Raw genomic sequence first — 22,521 nt, 5'->3', positions numbered from 1 at the left:
GATCCTATCCAACAGGATCCAACAGCACATTAAAAAGATTATCCACCATGATCAGGTGGGATTCATCCCTGGGCTACAAGGATGGTTCACATTCGCAAATCAATCAATGTGATACAACAAATTAATATGAGAAGAGAGAAGAACCACATGGTCCTCTCAATTGATGCAGAAAAAGCATTTGACAAAATCCAGCATCCGTTCCTGATTAAAATGCTTCAAAGTATAGGGATAGAGGGAACATTCCTGAACCTCATCAAATCTATATATGAAAGACCCACAGCAAATATCATCCTCAATGGGAAAAAGCTAGCAGCCTTCCTGTTGAGATCAGGAACAAGACAAGGATGCCCACTTTCAACACTCTTGTTCAACATAGCATTAGAAATCCTAGCAACAGCAATCAGACAACAAAGAGAAATAAAAGGTATCCAAATTGGCAATAAGGAAGTCAAACTCTCTCTCTTCGCAGATGACATGATTCTTTATATGGAAAACCCAAAAGACTCCACCCCCAAACAACTAGAACTCATACAGCAATTCAGCAACGTGGCAGGATACAAAATCAAGGTGCAGAAATCAGTGGCTTTCTTATACACTAACAATGAAAATACAGAAAGGGAAATTAGAGAATCGATTCCATTTACTATAGCAACAAGAACCATAAGATACCTGGGAAAAAACCTAACTAAAGAGGTAAAGGATCTGTACTCGAGGAACTACAGAACACTCATGAAAGAAATTGAAGAAGACACAAAAAGATGGAAGACCATTCCATGCTCTTGGATCGGAAGAATAAACATTGTTAAAATGTCTATACTGCCTAGAGCAATTCATAATTTTAATGCCATTCCGATCAAAATTCCACCAGTATTCTTCAAAGAGCTGGAGCAAATAATCCAAAAATTTGTATGGAATCAGAAGAGACCCCGAATCGCTAAGGAAATGTTGAAAAACAAAAATAAAGCTGGGGGCATCACGCTACCTGATTTCAAGCTTTATTAAAAGCTGTGATCACCAAGACAGCATGGTACTGGCATAAAAACAGACACACAGACCAGTGGACCAGAGTAGAGAGCCCAGATATGGACCCTCAACTCTATGGTCAATTAATCTTCGACAAAACAGGAAAAAATATACAGTGGAAAAAAAGACAGTCTCTTCAATAAATAGTGCTGGGAAAACTGGACAGCTATATGTAGAAGAATGAAACTCGACCATTCTCTTACACCGTACACAAAGATAAACTCAAAATGGATAAAAGACCTCAACGTGAGACAGGAATCCATCAGAATCCTAGAGGAGAACAGAGGTAGTAATCTCTTCAGTATCAGCCACAGCAACTTCTTTCAAGATAAGTCTCCAAAGGCAAAGGAAACAAAAGAGAAAATAAACTTTTGGGACTTCATCAAAATCAAAAGCTTCTGCACAGCAAAGGAAACAGTCAAGAAAACAAAGAAGCAACCCACGGAATGGGAGAAGATACTTGCAAATGACAGTACAGACAAAAGGTTGATATCCAGGATCTATAATGAACTCCTCAAACTCAACACACATGAAACGGGCAAACATATCAAAAAATGGGCAGAAGATATGAACAGACACTTCTCCAATCAAGGCATACAAATGGCTATCAGACACATGAAAAAATGTTCATCATCACTAGCCCTCAGGGAGATTCAAATTAAAACCACATTGAGATATCACCTTACACCAGATAGAATGGCCAAAATGAACAAAACAGGAAACAACATGTGTTGGAGAGGATGTGGAGAAAGGGGAACCCTCTTCCACTATTGGTGGGAATGCAAGTTGGTGCAGCCTCTTTGGAGAACAGTGTGGAGATTCCTCAAGAAATTAAAAATAGAACTTCCCTATGACCCTGCCATTGCACTCCTGGATATTTACCCCAAAGATACAGATGTCGTGAAAAGAAGGGCCATCTGTACCCCAATGTTCATAGCAGCAATGGCCACGGTCGCCAAACTGTGGAAAGAACCAAGATGCCCTTCAACGGACGAATGGATAAGGAAGATGTGGTCCATATACACTATGGAGTATTATGCCTCCATCAGAAAGGATGAATACCCAACTTTTGTAGCAACAGGACGGCACTGGAAGAGATTATGCTGAGTGAAATAAGTCAAGCAGAGAGAGTCAATTATCATATGGTCTCACTTATTTGTGGAGCATAACAAATATCATGGAGGACAAGGGGTGTTAGAGAGGAGAAGGGAGTTGGGGTAAATTGGAAGGGGAGGTGAATCATGAGAGACTATGGACTCTGAAAAACAATCTGAGGGGTCTGAAGTGGTGGGGAGTTGGGAGGTTGGGGTACCAGGTGGTGGGTATTATAGAGGGCACGGATTGCATGGAGCACTGGGTGTGGTGAAAAAATAATGAATACTGTTATGCTGAAAATAGATAAATTAATTTAATAAAAAAAAAAAGAAGCCAACACATCATCAAGCACTCTGGTCATTAATGGATGGAGATTATAGCTTCTCGGAATGCCAGAATCCCCATTTCCAGTTTATAAAATAGAGCAATTAGTACTTAAATAATTGCAACTTCCAATTCTCAAATCAGCCCAAGATAAAGGAAAAAGAACATTTTCTTTCTAATAGGGTTAGCAAAAGTCAATTCTTGGTTTATAAATGTTAAAAACATGTAGCTTTTTAATTTCTAAAATCATGTTTCCTGGTTTCATAGCCAGATGTCATACCCTATAGGACAAGAACAAAGATTCCATTGTTTTCTGCTGGAAGCACTCTGTTTTAGACTTTCAAATACCAAATAAATGGGACATTGATCTGTTTCTCTCTGGGAGTTAATACTCTAGTCTTGTGCCAACCTCCCTGGGCTCTTTCTCCTAGATCGAGTTCTGTCTCACTCTTTAGTATCAGTGTATCTATCTGCTTTTCTACTTATCTTCTCAGAAACCTAATATCTTGTCACTGAGCCATAGGGTTCCTGAGACTGCATAATTTCTCACAGTTTCTCCATCCAAATCCCATGTAGTTTGCCAGTTCTTAGAACATTGCTAACTGCTTTGTAGGAGACTCGACTGTTATCCTCGAAGATGTGAGGTTAACTTCTGATCTAGCATTCTGACAGGGTATAAGAATGGGAATTTGCAGTCTGCCCTGAGCTATGGGGTTCATGCAAAAGAGAAATAAAAGCCTACCTCCCAAGGAAAAGGAGGCTCAGGGAGAAAGGTTGTGCTCTTAAGGTCTGCAGATGAGATTGTACGAGACAACAGATGGAGCTGGTGGTAGAACATTGGAGACTACCTGATCTAGTAGGAGGCAGACAGGAGGTTTTGTCTAATGTTTCCTGGTAAACCCAAGGGAGAGATACATTAGTGGGGAATTATCTGGCTAGGAGTGTTTATAGTATATAAACAATTGTCTGCATTTCCCATGCTTGGAAAAAAATGCAGAATTTTGTAGAGTGGAAACATATTTGTAAGTATGCCAATCTGCTGGTGGGTGATTTATCTCTAATGCTTGCCTGTAACTCAGGTCATTGCTTCTATCATAACTTGTAGCATGACCAGACAACATTTCCAAATTATCACTCTTCTTCTCTGGCTAATTCTGTAATAGCCTAAATTCCAGTTATAGCATAGAACTAGTTCTAACAGAATAAAAAATGAAGATTTTTCTAATTTATTGTATTGTTTGCTCCAATAATCTTGAAGCCAAAGTTAATACATCAAAGGCAAATTAAGTGCAAAATTCACAAGCAAAAAATGCAAAGGTGAAGTTAAAAAGAGCGGCATTTCTTTGAAATGGGTTGAATATGGAGATTTGTGTTAGAGTAACTGATTAGAAATTCTCAAACCACCAATCATCATACTACCTAGTTTGGGAAATAAAACTATTTAAGATAACCCTTTAAATAGGCTTCAGTAAATCACTATGCTATAACCTTGTTAATTATATGCATATCTATACTGTAAAATCATATTCTTATTGGATCAGCATAGTTTTAATGCTATTTTTTTAGTTTTACATTGCTTATTCTTTCAATTATCTATATTTTAAGGTCCTTATTTATTTTCTTAATCATTTTCATCACGGTCACCCACTTCTTCATCTTAAATTATTCTCTAATTCTTGCTATTTTAAATTTCTGGTTTAAATTTAAACACGTAGGGTGCCTGGGTGGCTCAGTCAGGTAAGCATCTACCTTCAGCTCAGGTCCTGATCCTAGTGTCCTGGAATCAAGCCCCATGTCAGGTTCCCTGCTCTTCAGGGAGCCTGCTTCTCCCTCTCCTCCCTGCTCATGCTTCCTCTCACTATCTTTCTCTCTGATGTAAATAATAAAATAAAATTTAAAAAAAATAAATTTAAACACATAATGTTGAGATTCTTCATTAACACTTTTTTCCCCCTCCAACTCTTTAGATCTTCTGGTTTTCTCTTTCCAATAGTTCTTATTCAATGTCAAAGCAGTGCTACACTAATCCTTATTTTCCCTGTGGGAGATTAAGGCACAATTCTCTGTGAAGAACTATTTTAAATATAAACTTTGATACATATTTTTATCTTTCTGTCTTTGACTATTTCATTGAGAGAGATCCTCTACTGAAGATTTTTCCTTTTCTTACCATCAGATGACATTCATTGGTAGTACTTAGTTTAATTTATCTGTGTCCACAAAGACAGACAAATCACTTGATGCAGTCTCGCCTTTTTAAAGTAAATAATCCAGTAGTTAGATACTCAGGTAAATTCAGAGGATGCAAAAAAATTTACCAAGAGTTTCTAGTATAGATACTCTTACTTGAATTAGGTAAGTCTGGTATAATGAAGTACTATGAAGAAGACTGCATACTTAAGTCTCAAGGTCTTAGCATAACATCAATATGAAGAAAAGAAGGTATGAACATCTAAAATAAAAAAAGAAAAAAAAGCAATAATGAAAAGGAGCCTTTTCATATTTCTATCAGTTAAATCTGTTTGCCTAGGTGAACAGTGCAAGTAAAAAAAAGGAAGGACAGCAATTTTTCTTTTTTTTTTTCTGGAAAGACTGTAACATCTTTGGGTTCTATAAACATGGAAATGTAATAGAAGCAACTGTATTAGTAAGATATAGACACAACACTCAAATGTCATCTTTAGTCATCATACAGTCAGGTTTGCCTATTATAACACACATACATTTCATGCCTCACATTACCAAGATGACTGATGATAACTTTTCTTCTCCCAGATTTACACCCCTTCCACTTTCCTCCCCACTCCATTCTCCAGTTTGATGAAGGAACTCTTTGGAGCTTCCTGACAACTTCTAACTTGCTTGATTATGCTGGGCTCTTATTCAAGACTCATCCAACTCAACTTACTTTACCATACCAACCTCTTACCAACTGGAATTGACTATGTTTCCTTAACCCATAAGAAGTAAGTGTTTGGGTGGTCATTGGTGGGGAAAAGGAATACAGTAATACAGAAAGGGAAATGCCTAGCAAAAATTCTCCAGTATCAGTTGCAACAGATCACTAGTGGGTCACCACCATCATACTATCACCTGGGTTGCCAGGGTAAAAGGAAAGCAGCATCTTTAGAACAAGAATATGAGATTTTAAAATACATTCTATATTTCTATGAACAGAATTCTCAGATGTAATATGTAACTTTATTTTCAAACATGTTTTTAATAGCCCACGGCGGATGAAAGTATGGGCCCATCAGCCCTATAGCCACTGTAAGTCTAGAACATGGAAGGTAACTTTCTTTCCTACTAATCATAGTAAGGGGAACATTTTAAACACTGACTGAGGTCTTATGAGAAAAGGGAATTTTCAACTTCAGATTTCTTATGTGAAATCTTCTGTTAATTAAACTTCTCAATATAATTTTCTGCTCAAGAGTGGTGGCTAGTTATGGTGTTTATGTAAAACAATCTAGGCTCTTGAGTAAAATAGATTCAATTCAAAACTTATTAGAGAACTGTTGCAACCACTTTAAGATACACTGCAAGCATGTTCACATTTCACTTTATATACACGTAGATATGACACACACATAGATTTATATATATTCTATATATGTACATATATACAACATAAATCTTTCTCAATATATAGTCACTTATTGCTATTACTTGATCAAAGAATTAAAAAGGATCAACTATCAGCTATTCCTAATTATTGTTTGCAAATTTACACTACTTCATATTCTAAATGTTAAATGTTAATCTTCCCAAAAAATTCATTGAATCCTTTAAATCCCTGAAGTATTTTCAATGCTCTTTAAGGAGTGATTTAAGAAACCTCTTTCAGAATTAAACATGATAAATTATAAGAAACAAAACCATCAGATCAAAACTAAATAAAATGCCTTAATTATTGCTGGATATCTTTAATTCCCAAGCTAGAAAAATATTCTGAATTTGCTATGTGCTAGATGTATCTACAGTATTTAAATGTCGGTGGACTTATTTGGGATTATAGTGAAAATGATAGGCCCAGCTACCAGTTGCAGAGAAAGAGTAAATGCTACTAAAAGCAGAATAAAGGTGCATACTGCTGAACACTATACTTCAATATATATGTAAAAAGAAAAGTCTAACAGTGAAGAGTAAATCTTCAGTTTATTTCCTGAACTCATACTTAGTTGCCATGTTTACTTAGAGATGAATAAATATGCTAGTGCATATTCAATAAATACTGGGGGGGGGTTGTTTTTTTGGGTTTTTTAATTTTATTTATGTGACAGAGAGATCACAAGTAGGCAGAGAGGCAGGCAGAGAGAGAGGAGGAAGCAGGCTCCCTGCTGAGCAGAGAGCCCGATGCGGGGCTCAATCCCAGGACCCTGGGATCATGACCTGAGCCAAAGGCAGAGGCTTAACCCACTGAGCCACCCAGGTGCCCCTTCAATAAATATTGTTAAAAAATGACTGATATATTGGTATTTTACTGAAATAGAAAAATAGGATCATGATCATTAATGATAACCTATATCTTCATACTGGGGAGACCAGGTGGCCAAACACAAATTTCATACTTTCCATGAACATGCAATTCACTGAATGAAAAGAAAAACAATAGCAAAAACAAAACATAAGAAAAAATTACAAAATATTCTTGAAGGAGGTAGGTTTTTAGAAGGGACAAGAATTTATTGAGATGAAATCCTGAAACCTCTGAACCTATAGGGAGTAGGTCTTAAAATGGGAAGTATTGTCTTAAAATCAATTTCTTACACCTCTACTCATAAATTATGATTGATACTCCAATGTGCAAAATTTATTGCTGAAAACCTCTGGAAAATGACTGGAGCCCAGTAACTTTCCATGGAGAACACTCAATTTACAGGAATTTCACAAATTCATTACAAGCCAAAGCACAAAACATAAGGAGCACTAACCACTCCTTTTTTAGCCCACCTTTCTCCAATTCTCCATTTGCTCAATAATACACAAAAAATTATTAACATGTATAATGCCTAATTAGATGCCCAATCCAAGAAAAAAATGCTAACCCATTCCTCTTTCAGATATTTCATCCAATTTTTGTGACTACTTCTCTCACTTGGCTTTGGCAAGGGACGTCATTTTTAGTTTCATCATCACATAGGAAGCTTTCACCACAAAGATGATCACTCAATTATCTCTCCCACCCTTGTCTAACATATATACAGAGGGGAGACTTAGAGGATAGGTAGGTTGAATCAGACATGACATAGTAAACGCCATATATGAAATCCTGGGAACTGATTGGTTGTTTTCTTGAAAATGTGAGGATATTCTTTCTCCTTTGTGCCTTAGCTACAATTTCAGAACAATAGGAACATTTTCAGTGAACATATTATTGCACTAATAATTATTTTCAAGTGTTCCATCCAAATAATCCCCAAGTATGTATTCTCCAAAATCACTAGTTCAAAACTTATTTCTGTAATTAATATCAGAATATCTATATAGAAATTTTCAACATTCACAATTATTAGATTGCTCCCTGGCATATGGCTTTAAGTCGAATCATTCTGAATGGAAGTATCAACGTTCAACATAAATTTTCACCTCCCCATAAAAACAATTCATACAAATATTTAAGAGTAATAAAAGGGGTAAATAAGAATCAACATAGTAAAATGATACAGTAGTGTCAGTGAAATTATGAGTAGCTACCATCTTGTTTTTTCTATGAAATCCTTAGTTAACCGTCTCCTAATTTGAAGGAAAAAAAAAAACTCCATATTTCTATTATAAACAAAAACACAAACAGAATTATACATGACTATTGCATCTATGACAGATGTAGATGACAGAAAAAAGAAGGTTGAAAATAATATGAAGGAATATCAGAGAGAAGCCGTAAATGAAGGGCTCAAAATGTGTGAGGAAAAAGCGCCTACTATTCTCACTTGGTTTCATGAAGACATTGTCTGTCTACATTTATGTCCAATCTCTGGTCTCATTCTCTTTTCTCACATCCTTACCCATCTAAGTAGATGGCTATGGACAGAATATAAGACCACCATTCCCAAAATACATCTGATTACCCAAAAATTGACTACATATACTTTTAGAGCTCAGAACCCATAAGACCTGTTTTATCTTAGCCAAAAAAAAATTCTAACCTTTGGGAAGGAGGAATATGGCAGAGGAGTAGGAAACAGAGATATCATTAGGTCCCAGGAATTCAGCCAGAAAGCTATCAAACCATCCTAAACACCTATAAACTCAACAGGAGACAGAAGAGAAGAAGAGAAGCAATTCTAGGAACAGAAAATAGACCACTTTCCAGAAGGCATCCCTCCACTGAGGGATGTCACTCCAGAGGATAAGCAGGAGGTGGAATCCTTGCTGCAAAAATGTGGTCTCAGGACCCACGGGGACCCAGAAAGACCAAGGATGTCTGAGTGTGGCAGAGCTCCCAGATATTGGAGCAGGGAAACTGGCTGTAAAGATGGAGCCAAGCACTGGGCTCTCACCTTGGGATTCCCTTGGGACCCCACAAGTAGTGGATCCAGGGAGACCCTTCCTTCCTCATCTGGGAGGAGCGGTGCAGGAGCACACAGCAGGTATCTGCTGGGTTTGGAGACTCCAAATGGAACCCTGCATCAAAGATAGAAACACTAGGTCACAGGTCGGGTAAGCTTCAAGTGCAGCCAAAGACCAGAGAGATGGGAGGAATTGACCGCTTCTCTCTGAGGGCATACTGAGGAGTGGGGCCCTGACCTCTCAGCTCCTATGGAGCCAGAGATTGGGAGGCCACCATTTTCATTCCTGTCCTCCAAAGCTGTAGGGAAAGTATTCAAGGAACAGAAGTTACCAAGAGCAAACCCAAGCAAATTACTTATCCTGGACCCTGGCAAGGGCGGGGCAATTCTGCCTTGAGCAAAGACATTTGAGAATCACTACAACAGGCATGTTCCCCAGAAGATCAACAAGAATATCTAGCCATGAACAAGTTCACTACTCAATGAGAACTGCAGAACTTCTGAGCTAGGGAAAAGCAACACATAGAATTCATGGCTTTTTTTCCCATGATCCTTTAGTCCTTCAAAGCTCAATTTTTTAAAAATTTATTTTACCTTATTCTATTTTTTAAATTTCTCCTCTTCCTTATTTTAACTTTTTTAAACTATTTTACCTTATTGACACCTTTTTTAAAATCTTTCTTACTTTTCATTGTTATACTCAAATTTTATCCCTTCAATGTATTTAGCCTTACTTTTTCTATACATAGGGGTTTTTTTTCTTTAAAATTTTGGGATATAATTTCTTCTAATAGTTCAAAATATACCCTAAATCTAGCACATACCTTTTTTTCTAGTCTCCAACCTAATCACATTATTCACTTTTTTTCTTTTTTCAAACAACTTCTTATCTTAATAATTCCTATCTTAAATCCTTTTTAACTTTCATCTTTACAGTCATATTCCATCCCCTCATTGTGTTTACCCTTATTTTTTGTGTATATATATATATATATATATATATATATATATATTTCTTTAAAGTTTTGGAATGTAGTTTCTTCTAATAGACCAAAATACACTGAAATAAAGTGCATGGCTCTGTTCTATTTGCCAGTCTAATTAATATATATATATATATTTTTTCCTCCCCCCTTACTTCTCCCCCCGGTTTAGGGTCTCTTCTGATTTGGTTTAAGTGTATATTTTTCTGGGGTTGTTGCTACCTTTATAGTATTTTGTTCTCTCATTCATCTATTCTTATCTGGATGAACTGACAAGGTGGAAAAACTCACCTCAAAAAAACAAAGAAAGAAAAAGAACAAGAGACAGCACTGACAGCTAGGGACTTAATCAATATGGACATTACTAAGATGTCAAAACCGGACTTCAGATAATCAGACGATTATCAATGTGCTAGCTGGGCTCAAAAAAAGCATAGAAGATACTAGAGAATCCCTTTCTGGAGATATAAAATCCCTTTCTGGAGAAATAACAGAACTAAAATCTACCAACTTCAAATCAAAAAAGCTACTAATGAGGTGCAATTAAAAAAATGGAGGTTCTTACTGCTAGGATAAATGAGGTAGAAGAGAGAATTAGTGATATATAAGACCAACTGACAGAGAATCAAGAAGCTGAGCAAAAGAGAAACAAACAACTACTGGGCCATGAGGGGACAATTCAAGAGATTAGTAATACCATAATGAAACAATATAAGAATAACTGGGATCCCAGAGGAAGAAGAAAGAGAGAGAGGGGAAAAAGGTATATGGGAGCAAATTATAGCAGGGAATCTCCCTAATTTGGAAAAGGGAACAAGCATCAAAATCCAGGAGGCACAAAGAACCCCCTCAAAACCAATAAGAATAGATCCACACCCATCATCTAATAGTAAAACTTACAAGTATCAGAGACAAAGAGAAAATCCTGAGAAAGCAGCTCGGGACAAGAGGTCTATAACATATAATGGTAGAAATTGTTATAGATTGGTAGCAGACCTATCCACAGAGACCTGGCAGGTCAGAAAAGACTAGCATGATATATTCAGAGCACTAAACGAGAAAAACATGCATCCAAGAATACTATATCCAGCTAGGCTGTCACTGAAAATAGAAGGAGAGATAAAAAGCTTCCAGGACAATCAAAAACTAAAAGAATTTGCAAATAACAAATCAGCTCTACAGGAATTATTGAAAGGGGTCCTCTAAGTAGAGAACCTAAAAGTAACACAACAGAAAGGAACAGAGACAATATACAAAAACAGTCACCTTAGAGGCAATAATAAATAAATTCATATCTTTTGACAGTTACCCTGAATGTAAAGGGACTAAATGCCCCAGTCAAAAGACACAGGGAATCAGAATGGATGATAAAAAACAAACAACAAACAAACAAACCAAGACCTATCAATATGCTGTCTGCAAGAAACTCATTTGAGACCCAAAGACATCTCCAGATTTAAAGTGAGGGGGTAGAAAAAACTTTACCATGCTAATGGACATCAAAAGAAAGCTGGGGTGGCAATCCTTATACCAGAAAAATTAGATTTTAAACCAAAGACTATAATAAGAGATGAGGAAGGACACTATATCATCATACTCAAAGGGTCTATCCAACAAGAAGATCTAACAATTACAATATCTATGCCCCTAACATGGGAGCAGCCAATTATATAAAACAATTAATAACAAAATCAAAGAAGCACATCAAAAATAATACAATAATAGTAGGGAACTTGAACTACCCCTTACTGAAATGGACAGATTATCTAGGCTAAAGATCAACAAGGAAATAAAGGTTTTAAATGGCACACTGGACCAGATGGACATCACAGATATATTTAGAACATTCCATCCCAAAACAACAGAATACACATTCTTCTCTAGTGCACATGGGACATTCTCCAGAATAGATCACATCCTGTGTCACAAATCAGGTCTCAACTGGTACCAGAAGATCGGGATCATTCTCTACATATTTTTAGACCACAATGTTCTGAAGCAAGAACTCAATCACAAGAGGAAAGATGGAAAGAACTCAAATACATGAAGGCTAAAGAGCATTCTACTAAGGAATGAATGGGTCAACCAGGAAATTAAAGAAGAATTTTAAAAATTCATAGAAACAAATGAAAAGGAAAACACAACTACTCAAAATCTGTGGGACACAGCAAAGGCAGTCCTGAGAGGAAAGTATATAGCAATACAAGCCTTTCTCAAGAAACAAAAAGGGGGGACACCTGGGTGGCTCAGTTGGTTAAGCAGCTGCCTTCGGCTCAGGTCATGATCCCAGCGACCTGGGATCGAGTCCCACATCGGGCTCCTTGCTCGGCAGGGAGCCTGCTTCTCCCTCTGCCTCTGCCTGCCTCTCTGTCTGCCTGTGCTCCCTCTCTGACAAATAAATAAATAAAATCTTTAAAAAAAAAAAAAAAGAAACAAAAAGGGTCTCAGGAACTCAACCTAACCCTACACCTAAGGGAACTAGTGAAAGAACAGCAAAGAATGCCTAAACCCAGCACAAGAGAAATAATAAAGACCAGAGCAGAAATCAATGAAATAGAAACCAAAGAACAGTAGAATAAATCAATGAAACTAGGAGCTGGCTCTTAGAAAAAATTAGTAAGATTGATAAACCCCTGGCCAGACTTAACAAAAAGAAAAGAGAAAGGACCCAAATTAATAAAATCATGAATGGAAGAGGAAAGATCACATCCAACACCAATGAAATACAAATAATTATAAGAACATATTATCAGCAACTATGTGCCAGAATATTTGACAATCTGGAAGAAATGGATGCATTCCTAGAGACATATAAACTACCAAAACTGAACCAGGAAGAAATAGAAAACCTGAACAAACCCATAACCAGGAAGGAGATTAAAGCAGTCATCAAAAATCTCCCAACAAATAAGACCCCAGGGCCAGATGGCTTCCCAGGGGAATTCTACCAAACATTTAAAAAAGAATTAATACCTATTCTCCTGAAACTGTTCCAAAAAATAGAAATGGAAGGAAAACTGCCAAACTCTTTTTTATGAGGCCAGCATTACCTAGATCTCAAAACCAGACAGTGACCACACAAAAAAGGAGAATTTACAGACTAGAATCCTTGATGAACACAGATGTGAAAATTCTCACCAAAGTATAAGCCAATAAGATCCAACAGTACATTAAAAGGATCATTCACCACAACCAAGTGGGATTTATTCGTAGGCTGCAAGGTTGGTTCAACATCTGCAAATCAATCAATGGGATACAATACATTAATAAAAGAAAGAACAAGAACCATATGATACTCTCAATAGATGCTGAAAAAGCATTTGACAAAGTACAGAATCCTTTCTTGATCAAAACTCTTCATAGTGTAGGCATAGAGGGTACATACCTCACTATCATCAAAGCCATCTAAGAAAAACCCACAGGGAGAATCATTCTCAATGGGAAAAAACTGAGAGCTTTTCCACTAAGATCAAAAACACAGCAGGGATGTCCACTATCACCACTGATATTCAACATGGTACTAGAAGTCCTAGCCTCAGCAGTCAGACAACATTAAGAAATAAAAGATGTCCAAAGAAGAAGTCAAATTCTCATTCTTTGCAGATGATATGGTACTTTAGGTGGAAAAAACAAAAGACTCCACTCCAAAACTGCTAGAACTCAGACAGGAATTCAGTAAAGTGTCAGGATATAAAATCTATGCACAGAAATCAGTTAGTTGCATTTCTATACACCAAGAGGAAGACAGAAGAAAGAGAAATTAAGGAGTCAATCCCATTTACAACTGCACCCAAAATTGTAAGATCCTAGGAATAAACCTAACCAAAGAGGCAAAGAATATGTACTCAGAAAATATTATAAAATACTCATGAAAGAAACTAAGGAAGACACAAAGAAATGGAAAAACATTCCATGCTCATGGAATGTAAGTACAAATATTGTGAAAATGTCTATGCTACAGAAAGCAATCTACACATTTAATGCAATTCCTATCAAAATCCCATCCATGAGGTGCCTGGGTAGCTCAGTGAGTTAAAGCCTCTGCCTTCAGCTCAGGTCATGATCCCGGGGTCCTGGGATCCAGCCCTACATCAGGCTCTCTGCTCAGTGGGGAGCCTGCTTCCTCCTCTCTCTCTCTCTCTCTCTCTCTGCCTACTGGTAATCTCTGCCTGTCAAATAAATACATAAATAAATCTTTAAAAAAAATCCCATTCATTTTTTTTCAAAGAAATAAAGCAAATAATACTAAAATTTATATGGAACCAGAAAAGACCCCGAATAGCCAGAGAAATGTAGAAAAGGAAAACCAAAGTTGGCAGCATCACAATTCCAGACTTCAAGTTCTATTACAAAGCTGTCATCATCAAGACAGTATGGTACTGGCACAAAAACTGACACAGAGATCAATGGAACAGAATGGAGAGCCCAGAAACAGACTCTCAACTCTATGGTCAACTAATCTTTGACAAAGCAGGAAAGAATACCCAATGGAAAAAAGACAGTCTCTTCAACAAATGATGCTGGGAAAACTGAACAGCCACATGCAGAAGAATGAAACCGGACCATTTCCTTATACTGCCCACAAAAATAGACTCAAAATGGATAAAAGTCCTCAATGTGAGACAGGAATCCATCAAAATCCTTGAAGAGAATAAATGCAGCAACCTCTTTGACCTCAGCCACAGCAACTTCTTCCTAGAATCATGGCCAATGGCAAGGCAAGCAAGGGCAAAAATGAACTATTGGGACTTCATCGCAATCAAAAGCTTTTGCACAGCAAAGGAAACAGTCAACAAAACCAAAAGACAATTGACAGAATGGAGAAGATATTCACAAATGACATATCAGATAAAGGGCTAGTATCCAAAATCTATAAAGAACTTATCAAACCCAACACCCAAAGAACAAAGAATCCAATCAAGAAATGGGCATAGGACATGAATAGACATTTCTGCAAAGAAGACATCCAGATGGACAACAGACACATGAAAAAGTGCTCCACATCTCTTGGCATCAGGGAAATAAAAATCAAAACCACAGTGAGATACCACCTCACATCAGTCAGAATGGCTAAAATTAACAAATCAGGAAATGAAAGATGTAGGGGAAGATGCAAAGAAACAGGATCCCTCCTACATTGCTGGTGGGAATGCAAGCTGGTACAGCCACTCTGGAAAACAGCATGGAGGTTCCTCAAAAAGTTGAAAATAGAGCTACCCTCCAACCCAGCAATTTCAATACTGGGTATTTACCCTAAAGATACAAACGTAGTGATCCAAAGGGGCACGTGCACCCGAATGTTTATAGCAGCAATGTCCACAATAGCCAAACTATGGAAAGAACCTGGATGTCCATCAACAGATGAATGGATAAAGAAGATACTTATAAGAAGATATTTATATGTATATAAATATGTATACACACACACATACACACACAATGGAATACTATGCAGCTATCAAAAGAAATGACATCTTGCCTTTTGCAACGACACGGACGGAACTAGAGGGCATTATGCTGAGTGAAAAAAGTCAATCAGAGAAAGACAATCACCATATGATCTCTCTGATAATAGGAATTTGAGAGGCAGGGATGGGGGTTGTTGAGGGAAGGGAGGGAAAAAAATAAACAAGTTGGGATTGGGAGGGAGACAAACTGTAAGAGACTTAATCTCACAAAACAAACTGAGGGTTCCTGGAGGATGGGGGAGTTAGGGAGAGGTGGCTGGGTTATGGACACTGGGGAGGGTATGTGCCATGTTGAGTGCTGTGAAATGTGTAAGCCTGATGATTCACAGACCTGTACCTTTGGGGTAAATAATACGTTATATGTTTATTTTTTAAAAATTCTAACTTTTGGATTAACTTTTCATTAAATCTTATCAAACTGAGGGTTTGCCAGGGGAGGTAGGTGGGGGTTGGTTGAGCCTGGTGGTGGGTATTATGGAGACCAAGTATTGCATGGAGCACTGGGTGTGATGTGTAAACCATGAATCATGGAACACTAGAAAAATAAAATAAAGTTTAAATTTAAAAAAATCTTACCTATTCTCATATTTGTGTTTTTATTTCATCAGAGTATCTTTCCCCCTTCAAACCCTTTCTAATACTGTTTTAATAGAAGGAGCATTAACTTTAAAATTCCTTTTTTAAGATACTGAGGATGGATTCTTCCGAAGAGTTACCTGTGTATGTACTATCAGAGAACTGCCAGATGCTTTCAGGTGCATATAAATGAATATGTAATTGTTGCTTTCACTGCAGTTATCTTTCTTGATTTGTACTGCCTAACTACCATTCAGGGCTCTTAGTTGTGTGCAACAAAAATGAACTTTGCTTGATTAATGTATAAAAATATTTTACCATAATAATTGGGAAAAAATCACTGAATTATTAAGATTTTGAGAAAATTATCTCAGAAAAAAAAATCAGAGGAACACAGTCTACTTAGACAAAACTATCAGCAAAGCCATGCCAGAAAGTGAGTATCGTGAGGACTAGATTTCTGCTGCTGCAGCTCTTAAACCACCTGCCACAGCGTCTAGCCCAGTCACCTCCAGCTTGGCCTTCAGCCACAGTTCCATGCAGCTTTGCCACTGCCGCTTCTAGAAACTGGCAGTGTCTGCTGGCACTGCCTTCAAGAAAATAAATTCTGCTGTTAGGAACTTGCTCCAGATTAGAAATCCAATTCAGGTGCCCCAGTTATCACCCAATTATCACTTGATGGCTAAGAAAGCATTTTCAATGTCTGTGGTACAAGGTATATTCTGTCACTGGGAGATAAAGGCTGCAAAATGCAAAAAAATATTTATTCTTCATTATGGTACTTAGATAAAATTTGCTATAGATCAATTTATTTAGATAAAAACATCTTCATTTATAAAATATAAGTAATTATTGTGGTGGTATACCAATATGGCAATATTTATAAAGTGGTATGGAAATGCTTGGATTTTGAGTAAAACGGATATAGTACTCTGGCCCTCAGTGCTTTCCTGTCTACTACTAAGTCTATCAGGAATATAGGGTTTTGGTTTCATGCTTATAGTGACTGCACTCTTCTTAACTCTTCTTTTAATTTCTCCTCTGCATGTTAATCTGACCCAGATAAGATGGCTAATCTGAAGAATTCTGGGTTCTATATCTTTAAACCTAAAAAGCATTTGGTAAGTTGCATATTTGTGGCATTAAAAGCTATTTTAGTCACTGGTAAAAGGCATGATAATGGATGGGATAAAAAGGATTTCATAGCTTTAAAATATATGTAATGTTGGGGGCGCCTGGGTGGCTCAGTGGGTTAAGCCTCTGCCTTCGGCTCAGGTCATAATCCCAGGGTCCTGGGAGCCCCGCATCGGGCTCTCTGCTCAGCAGGGAACCTGCTTCCCTTCCTCTCTCTGCCTGCCTCTCTGCCTACCTGTGATCTCTGTCTGTCAAATAAAAAAAAAAAAAAATGTAATGTTGAACATTCAATGCTAAACTAATACTTAATTTTCATAATTACTCAGTGTAAGTAACCAGAGAAGTATCAAATGCATAAAAAAAAAAACGGAAAAATCTATGTGGTTTGCCTTAATTTTCATTGTGGAATGGAAAAATCATTCATACCAAGTGTAATTTAAAGGATAGTAGAAGACAGGGACGCCTGGGTGGCGCAGTTGGTTAAACGACTGCCTCCGGCTCAGGGCGTGATCCTGGAGTCCCGGGATCGAGTCCCACATCAGGCTCCCAGCTCCATGGGGAGTCTGCTTCTCCCTCTGACCTTCTCCTCGCTCATGCTCTCTCTCACTGTCTCTCTCTCTCAAATAAATAAAATAAAATCTTAAAAAAAAAAAAAAAAAAAAAGGATAGTAGAAGACAAAAACAAAGGTTTACATTTGTACATAAACACAAATAGTGTTCATTCAAGTCACCAGTTAAGAATTGAAAAACACACAAGAATTTCAAAGAGATGGAAACTGATTATCAATTTCATTCCTGAAAAGGCTCTTGGTTCTGTGAGTACAATTAGGTTTTAATCTACGATATCCTAATATACCCGATATCCCTCCCAAGTACCAGCTGGGAATAGTCTTCCAGTAGACCCTAATCTAATCAGTTGCAAGAGTTGCTACTTCACCCCCAAATTCCCTAACTAGTGAATCAGTTAAAGATATATCTCCTGACATGTGTCTGGATATCCATTCTGCATCAAGTGTGCATATGGCATGCAAGCCAGAGGAGGAGGAGGGAGAGTATCTTTATCCTGTAGGCAGCCACCCTAAAAAGATAAGTAAATAGTTAAGATTTTATATTCACAGAATTTGTTTTCAGTATTATTAATGAGATCAGTGTAACTGCTTCTAGTTATGTAAAATAGAAAAAAGAAGCAGAAACATAACTCATATTTTTCTATGAAAGCAGCAAACCCCTTCCAGAATTAGGAGGACAAGACCATAGTGTTCTTTTTATCACTGATTGGATTTGGTTCTCAATCCATGAGGCTTAGCAGTTCAGGTTACTGTTAATCCTAAAGTTATCCCCTTGGAGGAAAAGTGCAAAAATGTTTAATGCAAACTTGCTCTCACATTTATGAGAATACCCCCAAAAGCCAACCACAGTTCCTTTATGTATCTTCCAGAAAACATTGTTGAGCAGTACAATTTTTGCCCTAGAAGACTCTGATACATTATACCAATTAAATTCACTTTAAGGCCAAGCTTCCCTGTGGGCCAAATCTTCACTTCTTCTTCTATTACTCATTTTAGATTATACTCAACCAAAATGTCCAATACAGCTCCCCAGACATTACATAGTACAAAAATCAGCAATATAAACCTGATAGAATTCGTTCAATAAAACCCCTTGCTATTTTCAAATGCCTAGGGTGGCACTGAAGTTCAATAAGAATTAGCCTTTTCCTTGTATAATAAGACCAAAATAAATAAAGTCTATATTTATTTCCAACCTACTTTCTTAACTCATATCAATCTTGGCCATCATTAGTTACCTGGGTAGAACTGGTCTATGGATAAATTTTGGCTTAAGATTTTTAGAGTTAATTCAGAATCTTCAATATGTTCACTCTTTAAAGTGGCCCAAATAGTGATAATGCATATAGGATTATCACTCACAAAATTATAAATATCCAAGAAAATTCCTAGCCCTCTAACAATTACCCTAAGAAATAACAATGCTTCCATATCTTAATAGACTCACATTGCTTACTATTGTCAAAAAAAAAAAAAAAGAAAGAAAGAAAAAAAAAACAGAGAGAAAGATTCAGAAGTTTCTAAGAGAAGAGAGTACTAAAAATCTTGAAGGAAATATATATATTTTCTTGCATTTGGTTTCACTAAGATTTTAGTCTATTACAATCATCATAAATTCAATGAATCTAAACACAATTGTGAAAAAACCCCCACCAAGAGCTGATCATGTTATTATTAAACATCACTGCAGGAAAATCTGCCTTTGCTTCCTGCTTTATTTCATAGAGAATAACATCCAACAAATTTGCCTTCCTACAAAATGCTAGAAAAGTGCAATGTAACCCCCTTTATCAACTGCTTAAGGGTCAAATCATCCCCATTCCATAGACATAAAATCTTTTTTTCATCTTCTTCCTTAGATCTATTTTTTGGACATTCCCATGTTTTATGAAATGTGGTCTCCATTTGAAGTCACTTCCTTTCTCTCTAGTAAGCAGACTTTTTTTTTTTTTTTTTTTTTGCACTTTGGACATTAGTTTTTGCTATGTCCTGCCTCTTGTTTCTAAATGTTTTAAAAAACTAAGAAGTTTTTTCGTATAGTTTTTCCCATCATGCTCCCATTTCCTTCTGGTGTTCAAATACCTTTCATAGAATCCTTAGCTGAAGCTTCTCTTAGGATTTCTGAAGAAGGGGGTGGTTCTAGTTAAAACAAACGTCTCTACTGCATACTTCTCCCCAATACCCCCCCAAAAAATAAGTTTCCCTAAGATCTTCAATATTCCCATGAGTAACTCTTGTTAACTTCAATGACAGCAGAAGTATTTTTCTGTCCAAAATGCATCACCCACCAGTGCTCCATTTTTCTACTGTTCTACTCACACTGCTTTCTAGAAATCTCATCTGAGTTTCTTTTTTTTTTTTTTTGGAAATTTTTTTAATCTTTTTTTTTTATAAATTAATTTCTTTATTTTCAGAAAAACAGTATTCATTATTTTTTCACCACACCCAGTGCTCCATGCAATCCGTGCCCTCCATAATACCCACCACCCGGTACCCCAACCTCCCACCCCCCCGCCACTTCAAACACCTCAGATTGTTTTTCAGAGTCCATAGCCTCTCATGGTTCACCTCCCATTCCAATTTCTCCCAACTCCATTCTCCTCTCTAACACCCCTTGTCCTCCATGCTATTTGTTATGCTCCACAAATAAGTGAGACCATATGATAATTGACTCTCTCTGCTTGACTTATTTCACTCAGCATAATCTCTTCCAGTCCCGTCCATGTTGCTACAAAAGTTGGGTATTCGTCCTTTCTGATGGAGGCATCATACTCCATAGTGTATATGGACCACATCTTCCTTATCCATTCGTCCGTTGAAGGGCATCTTGGTTCTTTCCACAGTTTGGCGACCATGGCCATTGCTGCTATAAACATTGGGGCACAGATGGCCCTTCTTTTTACAACATCTGTATCTTTGGGGTAAATACCCAGGAGTGCAATGGCAGGGTCATAGGGAAGTTCTATTTTTAATTTCTTGAGGAATCTCCACACTGTTCTCCAAAGAGGCTGCACCAACTTGCATTCCCACCAACAGTATAAGAGGGTTCCCCTTTCTCCACATCCTCTCCAACACATGTTGTTTCCTGTTGAGATATCACCTTACACCAGTTAGAATGGCAAAAATTTACAAAATCAGCTGAGTTTCTTAATTCACTCCCTTTTCTTTTCCACTAAGTGTGAAGCTATAACTGCTTACTGCTTGTTTGATTTCATTTTCCTTTTATTTAAAATCCAGAGTTTTCTCCTAGCATGCTTTCCTAGAAGTCAAAGAGCTTAGAATTTACAAAATTTTTCATTTTTCAAATGTATTAAACTCCTCTGCTTTGTACAGCCTGAATGAGGAAACACATCAGATCCACACCACACATCATAGAGTAAATCCAGATTTACTCTAAATCCAGTATTTAATGTATTAACATCATCTCTGGATCCTCCACAATGTCTCATCATGCCCGGGCTTCCCCTTAGCATTCAACTCCACATGCTTTCTAGTCAGGGTTTCGTCATACCAGCATCATCTTCTGAAATAAATGTGTTATCTTGAAACTCAGGTAATAATGCTCTTAAATGTTCCCTCAATTCTTTTTTTTTTTAAGATTTTTTTTATTTATTTGACAGACAGAGACCACAAGTAGGCAGAGAAGCAGGCAGAGAGAGAGGAGAAAGCAGGCTCCCTGCTGAGCAGAGAACCTGATTCAGGGCTCAATCCCAGGACCTGAGACCACGACCCAAGCTGAAAGCAGAGGACCAAACCACTGAGCCACCCAGGTGCCCCTAAACCTTCCTGGTGTCTTCCTGTCAGGGAATCGAACCCTTGTCTCCTGTGTGACAGGCGGGGATACTCACCACTATTCAATTCTGTCTGCATTTTTTATCTATACTTCACAAAGTTCTTGAGTATTTAAAGGGTGAATTCTTCAACTGCTCATATTACCTATCTGTAGCTTTAAATATTATGCCATTATAATTTTCTCTTTTCTGATTTCTTTCTCGGTTGTTTAAATTCAAAACCATGAACAAAACCTACACGTGACAAACCCAGCATATGCTGGCTAGATATAGGGAGGTAATGAACAACGGTAGGACATATAGCCTCCACCCCTACCCTTTAAAACAAACAAAAAAAATATTCATATTCTCTTAGTCCCAGACAGAGTTTGAAATAATATAAAGAAGAACATAATTAGAGACTGTCAGTAATATACCATCCATGAATGCTTACCACTAAAAATCTATAGCCAAATGTATCATATACTATTAATCTCTATCTCCTGTAAAAGTCAACTAGCTTCTACAGTTTAACTTCCAGTCTGCAACCCAAGTGAAAACCACAACACAACACAGAGAATGATTAAGGATTAAAAGATAAATCTTTGCAGACTATTTAACTCTGTGCCACTCCTAAGGAGGCCAACACCAATACCTATGACTCGGTTGTTAAGTACCAAGGCCTAAAAACATCAAACCAGTTAAAAAAATAACCACATGATGATGTAGAACAGCCTTGGTAAAAGTGTCTTTACCCCGCCAAAGAAAGGCTTGCACCTCTTATTAATGTCTCTTTCATTAATGGCTACACTTTGATCTAATAGACTCACATTGCATCAATCTGTTTGCACCAGTTACTAAATGTCAGTCCCACTCTGTTTTTCATTGCTTTCCAGACAAAGCATAATTTGTGGTGGATAATTAATCATATCCTTTCAACCACTAATATTGCTGGTACTAATGGAGGAAAACATGTGCGCACACACACAAAGGGAAATCAACATATTAGCTTTAGTATTATATACACTGAATTGATAAAAAGTAATTAAATCTGTGATTACAGTTGG

The sequence above is a fragment of the Neovison vison genome, chromosome 9 (genome assembly GCF_020171115.1).
Source record: "Neovison vison isolate M4711 chromosome 9, ASM_NN_V1, whole genome shotgun sequence".
Classification (NCBI taxonomy): domain Eukaryota; kingdom Metazoa; phylum Chordata; class Mammalia; order Carnivora; family Mustelidae; genus Neogale; species Neogale vison.
Note: the sequence above shows the minus strand (reverse complement) of the source record.